Below are 10,816 nucleotides of genomic sequence, written 5' to 3'. Positions count from 1 at the left end.
AAAGAAGAGAGTACCAGAAAAACATCTATTTCTGCTTTATTGACTATGTCAAAGCCTTTGACTGTGTGGATCACAATAAACTGTGGAAAATTCTTAAAGAGATGGGAATACTAGACCACCTGACCTGCCTCTTGAGAAACCTGGATGCAGGTCAGGAAGCAACAGTTAGAACTGGACATGGAACGACAGACTGGTTCCAAATAAGACAAGGAGTACGTAAAGACTGTATATTGTCACCCTTTTTATTTAACTTATTTGCGGAGTACATCATGAGAAACGCTTGCCTGGAAGAAGCACAAGCTGGAATCAAGATTGCCAGGAGAAATATCAATAAACTCAGATATGCAGATGACACCACCCTTATGGCAGAAAGTGAAGAAGAACTAAAGAGTCTCTTGATGAAAGTGAAAGAGGAGAGTGAAAAAGTTGGTTTAAAGCTCAACATTCAGAAAACTAAGATCATGGCATCTGGTCCCATCACTTCATGGCAGATAGATGGGGAAACAGTGGAAACAGTGGATGACTTTATTTTTGAGGGCTCCAAAATCACAGCAGGTGGTGATTGCAGCAATGAAATCTCCTTGCTATTCTTTGGAATTCTGCATTCAAATGGGTATATCTTTCCTTTTCTCCTTTGCTTTTCGCTTACAGTCTTTTCACAGCTATTTCCTTACTCCTTGGAAGGAAAGTTATGACCAACCTAAACAGCAGATTAAAAAGCAGAGACATTACTTTGTCAACAGAGGTTTGTCTAGTCTAGGCTATGGTTTTTCCAGTAGTCAGGTATGGATGTCAGAGTTGGTCTATAAAGAAAGCTGAGCGCCGAAGAATTGATGTTTTTGAACTGTGGTGTTGGAGAGGACTCTTGAGAGTCCCTTGGACTGCAAGGAGATCCAACAAGTCCATCCTGAAGGAGATCAGTCCTGAGTGTTCATTGGAAGGACTGATGTTGAAGCTGAAACTCCAATACTTTGGCTACCTGATGCAAAGAGCTGACTCATTGGAAAAGACCCTGATGCTGGGAAAGATTGAGGGCAGGAGGAGAAGGGGATGACAGAGGATGAGTTTGTTGGATGATATCACTGAGTCAATGGACATGGGTTTGGGTGGACTCGGGGTTTGGGTGGACTCAGGGAGTTGGTGATGGACAGGGAGGCCTGGCGTGCTGTGGTTCATGGGGCACAAAGAGTCGAACACGACTGAGCGACTGAACTTAACTGAACTGAACACTCTCTTACTTTTCTCCATTGCCTTTCACTTTTCTTCTTTCCTCAGCTGTTTGTAAAACCTCCTCAGGCAACCACTTTGCCTTCTTGCATTTCTTTTTCTTTAGGATGGTTTTGGTCACTGCCTCCTGCACAATGTTATGAACCTCAATCCATAATTTTTCAGGCACTCTGTCTACCAAATCTCGTCCCTTGAGTCTAGTCATGACTCCACTGTATAATCATAAGGATTTGATTTAGGTCACACATGAAGGGCCTAGTGGTTTTTCCTACTTTCTTCAATATAAGCCTGGATTTTACAATTAGAACTCAGGATCTGAGCCACAGTCAACTCCAGGTCTTGTTTCTGCTTACTGTATAGAGCTTCTTCATATTTGACTGCAAAGTACATAATCCATCTGGTGATGTGTATGTGTAGAGCCATCTCTTGGGTAGTCGGAAAGGGTGTTTACTGTAACCAGCTTGGCGTTCTCTTTACAAATCCTGTTAGCCTTTTTCCTGCTTCATTTTGCACTGCAAGTCTTAACTTGCCTGATATTTTGGTTGTCTCTTGACTTCCTACTTTTGCATTTGAATCCCCTATGATGAAAAGGACAAGCTTTTTGGTGTTCGTTCTAGAAAGTGTTGTAGGTCTTCAGAGAACCAGTCAACTTCAGCTTCTTCAGCATTAGTGGTTGGGGCATAGACTTGGATTACTGTGATGTTGGATGATTTACCTTGGAAACTAACCGAGATCATTCTGTCATTTTTGAGAGTGCACCCAAGTACTGCATTTTGGACCCTTTTGTTGACTATGAGGACTACTCTATTTCTCCTAAGAGATTCTTGCCTAAAGTAATAAGCATATTTGTCATCTGGAATTAGAACTATAATATAATTCATTAAATGGAGATATTAAACTCATATTTGGGAAGTTCATTTATTGTCCAAAGAACAACTACATGGATTACAACTGTAAACTCAAGATGTGACTTTTTAGCAGAGATTGGATTGTGGCAATCGAATTAAGTAGGCCTCAAAGATTTGACATCAATTATTAGCATTTGAAAGTGTTTTCAACACTGCAAAAATCTAATCATGTGAACCTATACCTTTTCACAAGACTGATAACCATATCACTTGGAAGAAAAGAGTGTGGTGTTCAGAGACTATATAAAGCACCTGGTGACAATGCAAGCTCATTCTTCTCCAGAGTCCAGAGTTGTTGGGTTTGGAGTTGGCAGCACCGTACAGACTTCAGAATATTTCTGCCAGGAGGAGGTGAGCATCTAAGCTGAACTGAATTTAACAGAGTTATGGAACAGAAGTAGAACATTTCATCAACTGTACCCAGAGGTAAGTGCTAATCAAGGTACAATTAAATTCTGTTATGTTCACTTAGAAATGGAATTTAATGGTAATTGTGGACAGAAATGTAATTTGTGTTGTGTGTGTGTGTGTGTGTTTTGTCAGTAATATCTATGTGTGCGCACTGCATTGAGGATTTATTTTCTGTGGGATCTGAAGACAAGTAATTTCTTTTACCCACACTATGTCTAGTAACCCTTATAAAATGAGGGGGGAAAGTAGAAAATTAGTAAACATTGTTGAGAAGATTAAAATAGTTAATTTCTATAGAGTTAATCCAATGCCAAGAAATACTAAAAAACACATATTAGCTTCTCCTCTTATTGTTGTTGGGTTGCTAAGTTATGTCAACCCCATGGACTATAACCAGACAGTCTCCTCTGTCCATGGGGTTTTCCAGGCAAGAATACTGGAGTGGCTTGCCATTTCCTTCTCCAGGGAATCTTCCTGACCCAGGAATTGAACCTCTATCTCCTACATTGGCAAGTTGATTCTTTATCCCTGAGCCACCTGGGAAGCCCATTAAGTTCTCCTATTATTTTAATATATCATAATCACTAATGTCATTAGTATAAAAGTGATTTTCTTCATAAAGAATTCTTGGTCAGTTTCTAGCCCATTCTACACATGACCTCTTTATACTTTCTCCCTATTCATCAGCTATCTCCTCATTGATGCATGTTTTAGCCAAAGGCTTTAGGTTTTATGCTATTGAAAATTATGGTTATCTTTCAGAATTCCATAAATCCCCTCTCAACATTTTTTATCAATAAATAGATCTGTGTACCATGGCTTTACTGTTAATCTTTTTTAAAAAGCCATCTTAAAGCTGATGTTATACTTGCTCAATTAAGCAAAAGGTTTTTTTTTCCTGTCTTTTTCTGACCAGACCTAAAGTCTCAGCTTTGGAAAGAAGCAGCCTCTTCTATTTAATTTCTCCCTGAGAGGAAAGAAAGCAGGAATCATATAGTTAAAGCAAATATTTAATTATAATGTATGATAACTGAAATCATATACTCATGCCCACTTTCTCTTATCCAATACTTTCTGTTACCAGCTTACCTCCATGGGTCTTGTCCAAGAAAACAAGTAGTTTTCTTAGGGTTTTAAAATGATATCAAAATTTAAAATAACTGTTAATAAAGCAATTTTAATATACTGATATTGTAACATTCAGCTATTTAATTAAACTTGTTTCATGACCTTATATGTTATTAGATGTTTTTAAGTCTTAAAAGAGTTTCTATAGACATACATATTTATAAAACATATAGTACTTCTAAAATTTTCAACACCATGTATACATTTCATAGTATTTATATAGATGAAAAAGGGTTGAATTAATCAGAAAAACTTCTTGAAATGGTCACATTTACTATCATTTTTAGGCCATCACTTTGCATCCATAAATGAAAAGTGTTCAGAATAGATCCAAACACTGACCTGTTTACAGTTTTAGGACATCAAAGTTCAAGTCAACAAAGATTATATTAAGTTTAAGTTATTCATAAACAATTTTATTTGTCTTTAGAAAAGCATACATGTCACTTTGAAGTCAAAAGAGATAGAGAACATTATTGTAGACGAGAAGTGTGTACCAGTGTGGGTTCCAAGCAGGGAGAAATGGAGAGAAAGAAAGATGGGTTGAGATTATATATCTATTTTTTGTACCAATCAGCTGACAAAATTAACTCTGGAGTCATCCTAACATTTACCTTAAGGTCTAATCTTTAACCTTTTCCATGTAATTTAGGTATGATTAAGATCAGAGTTTAAAGAAAAAAAATTTCTAGCGACTCTCCTCTAGTTTTATCCTTTGTATGATAGCATGGACCTAACCTGTCTGTAGTCACAATTTCTAAGTTTGTATTGAGAGTAAGGACATATGGAGATTAGATAGAGTTCAAGACAGGACTATGCCAAAGGTTTTATGCTTCTGTTATCAGGGCAGAAGAAAGACTTTCTCTCTTACCATTTCTATTCTCTCTACTTTTCAGAAACATGGATTCAGACAAGCTGGAAATCTTCCAGAAGGAACTCACCTGCTCCATTTGCATGGACTACTTCCTGGACCCCGTCACCATAGACTGTGGGCACAGCTTCTGCCGTCCCTGTCTGAGCCTTTGCTGGGAAGAAGGCCAGACTCCAAGGAGCTGCCCTGAGTGCAAGGGAATATCAGAGACATCAGATTTCAAAACCGATATTGTCCTCAAGAGGCTGGCTTCTCTTGTCAGACAGGCCAGAGCCGACCATGACCACAGCTCTGAGGAGCAGAGCTGTGTGACTCACCAGGAATCCAAAGGCCTCTTCTGTGAGGTTGAGCAGAGCCCGCTCTGTGGGCCCTGCTCTGAACACCCCGAGCACACAGCTCACAGCCACAGTCCGATACACAGGGCTTCTGAGGAGTTCCGGGTAGGTGATGCCTCTAGAGCAGTTTGGGATCTAGAGGCTCCTAAGTCAGAGAGGAAGACGAGGATGCTATGACGGTGATGGGGATGGAGATAGTGGAGGTGGGATTTCTGAATGTGGATCCTCACGTATAATGTGTCCTCTCAGTGTTTTTGCCCAATTGTCCACATGTGAGGATATGCAGCATCCCAGGGCGGGTAGCACCAGGGCCACAGGCTTCTGATGGCTTTCCTAATCAAGCTTTATACATATGTGAGTCTCAGTTTCTTAGGAAATAGATTCCATTATTGTAAAGTTCCCCCAGTTCTCTAGTATTTACTTCTGTGAATTTGATATCCAATATTAGAATCAAATTAGAGTAATGTGGAAAACTCTGACCACAGCATTCTGCACAAGATTTCTATGTAACCAACAACTGCCTTTCTTCATCAAGAACAAGATGAAGCTTATGGTGTCATCTTCTGGGTCACTAAATCTCATGGGTATTTTGCAGGAGAAACTTGTGGAGATAATGAGATCTTTATGGAAACTGAGAGAAGAAATGCAAATCAGTCTGAATCAGGAAGCTAACAAAATTCAGTCCTTTGAGGTAAGAATTAAAATGTTCCTATTTTTTGTTTGTATAGACATTGATATAATTCTAGATTTTATGTCCATTTAAGTTCCCATTAAAGGATATTTGTCTCTTCCTTGAAAAAGTAATACTGTAAAATGACTTACCGGTAATCACAGTTAGAACAAGCTAATGCAAGTTGCTTTTCAACAGGGTGTTGAAATGCAGAGACATTTCTCTGCAGACAAAGATCTGTATAGTCTAAGGCTATGGTCTTCCCAGTGGTCATGTATGGTTGTAAGAGCTGAACCATAAAGAAGGCTGAGTGCCGAATAATTGATGCCTTTGTTTCTGTTTGCTAGAATTTCGATGAGGATTTTTGCATCTATGTTCATCAATGATATTGGCCTGTAGTTTTCTTATTTTGTGGCATCTTTGTCTGGTTTTGGTATTAGGGTGATGGTGACCTCATAGAATGAATGAGTTTGGCAGTTTATCTTCCTCTGAAATTTTCTGGAAGAGTTTGAATAGGATAGGTGTTACCTCTTCTCTAAGTTTTTCATAGAATTCACCTGTGAAGCCATCTGGTCTCGGGCTTTTGTTTGCTGGAAGATTTTTGATTACAGTTTTGATTTCTGTGCTTGTGATGTGTCTGTTAAGATTTTCTATTTCTTCCTGGTTCAGTTTTGGAAGGCTATACTTTTCTAAGAATTTGTCCATTTCTTCCAAGATGTCCATTTTATTGGCATACAGTTGCTGAGAGTAGTCTCTTATGATCCTTTGTATTTCTGTGTTGTCTGTTGTGATTTCTCCATTTTCATTTCTAATTTTGTTGATTTGATTCTTCTGCATTTGTTTCTTGGTGAGTCTGACTAATGGTTTGTCTATTTTATTTATCTTATCAAAGAACCAGCTTTTGGTTTTGTTGATTTTTCTATAGTCTCCTTTGTTTCTTTTTCATTTATTACTGCCCTAATTGTTATGATTTCTTTCCTTCTACTAACCCTGGGGTTCTTCAATTTTTTTTTTCTAGTTGCTTTAGGTGTAAAGTTGTTTATTTGAGTTTTCTTTTGTTTCTTGTGGTAAGCTTATATTGCTATGAACTTTCCCCTTCCCACTGCTTTTACTGAATCCCATAGGTTTTGGGTTGTCATGTTTTCATTTTCACTTGTTTCTATGAATATTATGATTTCTTTTTTTATTTCTTCTGTGATTTGTTGGTTATTCAGAAATGTGTTGTTTAGCTTCCATACGTTTGTATTTGTAATAACTTTTTTCCTATAGTTGACATCTAACCTTGCTGCATTGTGATCAGAAAAGATGCTTGAAATGATGTTAATTTTTTGAATTTACCAAGGCTAGATTGAAGGCCCAGTATGTGATCTATCCTGGAGAATGTTCCGTGTGCACTTGAGAAAAAGTTGAAATTCATTGTTTTGGGGTGAAATGTCCTATAGATATCAGTTAGGTCTAAATGGTCCATTGTATCATTTCAAGTTTGGGGTTCCTTGCTAATTTTCTGTTTAGTTGATCTATCCATAGATAGATAGATAGATAGATAGTGGAGGTATTAAAGTCTCCCACTATTTTTGTGTTACTGTTAATTTCCCCTTTCATACTTGTTAGCATTTGCCTTACATATTGCAGTGCTCCTATGTTGGGTGCATATGTATTTATAATTGTTATATCTTCTTCTTGGATTGATCCTTTGATCATTATGTAGTGTCCTCCTTTGTCTCTTTTCACAGCCTTTTTTTCAAAGTCTATTTTATCTGATATGAGTATTGTTACTCCTGCTTTCTTTTGGTCTCCAATTGCATGGAATATCTTTTTCCATCCCTTCACTTTCAGTCTGTATATGTCCCTTGTTTTGAGGTGGGTCTCTTGTGGACAGCATATATAGGGGTCTTGTTTCTGTATCCATTCAGCCAGTCTTTGTCTTTTGCTTGGGGCATTCAACCCATTTACATTTAAGGTAATTATTGATAAGTATGATCCCATTACCATTTACTTTGGTGTTTTGGGTTCGTGTTTATAAACCTTTTCTGTGTTTCCTCTCTAGAGAAGATCCTTTAGCATTTGTTGAAGAGCTGGTTTGGTGGTGCTGAATTCTCTCAGCTTTTGCTTGTCTGTAAAGCTTTTGATTTCTCCTTCATATTTGAATGAGATCCTTGCTGGGTATAGTAATCTGGGTTGTAGGTTTTTCTCTTTCATCACTTTAAGTATGTCCTGCCATTCCCCTCTGGCCTGAAGAGTTTTATTGAAAGATCAGCTGTTATCCTTATGGGAATCCCCTTGTGTGTTATTTGTTGCTTTTCCTTTGCTGCTTTTAATATTTGCTCTTTGTTTTTGATCTTCATTAATTTGATTAATATGTGTCTTGGGGTGTTTCGCCTTGGGTTTACCTTGTTTAGGGCCCTCTGTGTCTCTTGGATTTGGATGACTTTTTCTTCCCCATTTTAGGGAAGTTTTCAACTATTATGTCCTCAAGTATTTTCTCATAGCCTTTCTTTTTGTCGTCTTCTTCTGGGACGCCTATGATTCGAATGTTGGTGTGCTTACCATTGTCCCAGAAGTCTCTGAGGTTGTCCTCATTTCTTTTAATTCTTTTTTCATTTTCCTCTCTGCCTCACTTATTTCCACCATTCTATCTTCCACCTCAGTTATCCTATCTTCTGCCTCAGTTATTGTATTCCTGGTTCCCTCCAGAGTGCTTTTGATCTCAGTTGTTGCATTATTTATTATTGATTGACTCGTTTATATTTCTTCCAGGTCCTTGTTAAACACTTCTTGCATCTTCTTAATCTTTGTCTCTAGTCTGTTTATCTGTATCTCCATTTTGTTTTCAAGATTTTGGATCATCTTTATTACCATTATTCTGAATTCTTTTTCAGGTAGACTGTCTATCTACTCCTCTTTGGTTTGGTGGGCATTTATCATGTTCTTTTACCTGCTGAATATTTCTCTGCCTTTTCACTTTGTTTAGATTGCTCTGTTTGGAGTGGCCTTTCTGTATGCTGGAAGTTTGTGGTTCCTCTTTATTGTGGAGGTTGCTCCCTGTCGGTGGGGTTGGACGAGTGGCTTGTCAAGGTTTCCTGGGTAGGGAAGCTTGCATTGGTGTTCTGGTGGGTGGAGCTGGATCTCTTCTCTCTGGAGTGCAATGAAGTGTCCAGTAGTGAGTTTTGAGGTGTCTATGGGTTTGATATGACTTTGGGCAGCCTATATTTTAATGCTCAGGGCTGTGTTCTTACTTTGCTGGAGAATTAGCATGGTATGTCCAGCTCTGGAACTTGTTGGCTCTTGGGTGGAGCTTGGTTTCAGTGTAGGTTTGGAGGCTTTTAGATGAGCTCCTTTTGATTAATGTTCCCTGGAGTCAGGAGTTCTCTGGTGTTCTCAAGTTTGGATTTAAGCCTCCTGCCTCTGGCCTTAATTCTTATTCTTACAGTAGCCTCAACACTTCTCCATCCCTACAGCACTCCTTTTGAAGAGAATGGGCTGCCGTTCTGGGTGCCTGGTATCCTTCTCCTGCATTCAGAAGTTGTTTTGTGGAAGTTGCTCGCATTCAAACGATCTTTTGATGAATTTGTGGGGGAGAAAGTGGTCTCCCTGTCCTATTCCTCCACCATCTTAGGACCACCTCCCCATATTATTATCTACTGCAATTAAAAATGTTTGCTAAAATGCTGCATTTATTGAGAAACAGAGTGCATATTCAAGTCATTTTCTGGGTAGGCAACCATTTGTAGAACACCAAAAATGAGAGAATATTTATGTTTTTATGCTAAACAGCATGTGACCTCGACATGTATGTGTGGTGTGTCAGACTGGCTATGGTAAACTGCAGGGATTTCAGAACACACTAACCACTTCTGGACACACACGTCTCTTGCAGATATTCAAGTGCTATTAGACAAAGTGCTGCTATGAAGGGATTTTATAGACATAAATTCAACTAGGGTGCCTATCCAGGTACATCTAATGTAATCAACAGGAGGCCTTTAAAGAAAGGTATGAGACTCCTTGAATAAAATTCCAAACAGCAAGTGAATCTACATGACTCCTGTTGCCACAGCAGCCTGTGGATAACATCTTTGTCCTGAACAAGTTAGCTTCCAGCTTGCTTGCAGTCTCCCTCCTTGAGTAATTGCTCACTGTTCTTAGACTTGCTCAGCCAGTTTCCACAATCATCACATGAAGTTGTTCTTTATAAATGTGAATTCTCTCCCTTGTTTTCTGCTTATCCTTCTCTAGTGGACCACTGACTGATAGAAATCTGACAGATTGATCACAAGTATTTGGGTAAATGTGACCATAAACAATATAGTCCAGTGACTAACAATCCTTCTCTCAGAAATATCAGGATAATCCTTCCCATAATTTCCTTCTTCTTTATGAATTTTCTTATAAAAACACAAATCTTTGGTATACAATTAAAAATAGGTGCAATATATATTGAAATATGTATATATATATGTATTAAAATATATGTATTCATTTTATATATATATATATGAGGAATTTGTATATAAATGATACACATGGAATCTGAAACCATGCTGGACCTTCTCCATCTTCCAACAATCTCATTATGTCATCCATATTCCTACATGTTCCATTCCCAACATCAGCCTGAGCAGAGTGTCCAGGAAGTGTCAGCACCTTAATGGAAAAATTTAAGAGATTTTTCTCTTGAGTCCCAGATATTATTTCACTTAATATCTTCCCATTTTGGCATCCCTGGTGGCTGAGCTGGTAAAGAATCCTCCTGCAGTGTGGGAGACCTGGAGACCTGGGTTCTATCCCTGGGTTGGGAAGATCCCCTGGAGAAGGGAATGGCTATCCACTCCAGTATTCTTTCCAGGAGAATCCCAGGGACGTGTTATATCATTTATTTGGTTGCAAAGAGTCAGATATGACTGAGAAACTTTCACTGTCATCTTCCCTTTTTAGCACAAACTCTGTAGAGTTAGAGCCTTGCGAGTTAATGGCATATATTGGGGTTCAATGATTATTACAAGAAATTTTAGAGCGTTTCTTAAAAAAATAGTTTATAGTTTGGTGTGAAGTATTCAGTTCAGTTGCTCAGTCGTGTTCTACCCTTTGGAACCCCGTGAACTGCAGCACACCAGGCCTACATGTCCATCACCAACTCCAGGAGCTTACTCAAACTCATGTCCATTGAGTTGGTGATGCCATCCAACCATCTCATGTGCTGTCATCTCCTTCTCCTCCTGCCCTCAATCATTCCCAGCATCAGGGTCTTTGCAAATGAGTCAGCTTT

The 10,816-nt window shown here is 38.6% G+C and overlaps 1 pseudogene; it reads left to right on the top strand.

Moving 5' to 3' along the window:
- Positions 1 to 4,574: 4,574 nt before the first annotated feature.
- LOC145522433 (tripartite motif-containing protein 64-like) overlaps positions 4,575 to 10,816 on the top strand; it is a 94,602-nt pseudogene continuing 88,360 nt past the window's right edge.

Source organism: Giraffa tippelskirchi, chromosome 10, assembly GCF_054371585.1.
Source record: "Giraffa tippelskirchi isolate mGirTip1 chromosome 10, T2T-mGirTip1v1.2.pri, whole genome shotgun sequence".
In the NCBI taxonomy this organism is placed as follows: Eukaryota; Metazoa; Chordata; class Mammalia; order Artiodactyla; family Giraffidae; genus Giraffa; species Giraffa tippelskirchi.
This window is presented reverse-complemented; position numbering and strand designations above follow the sequence as displayed.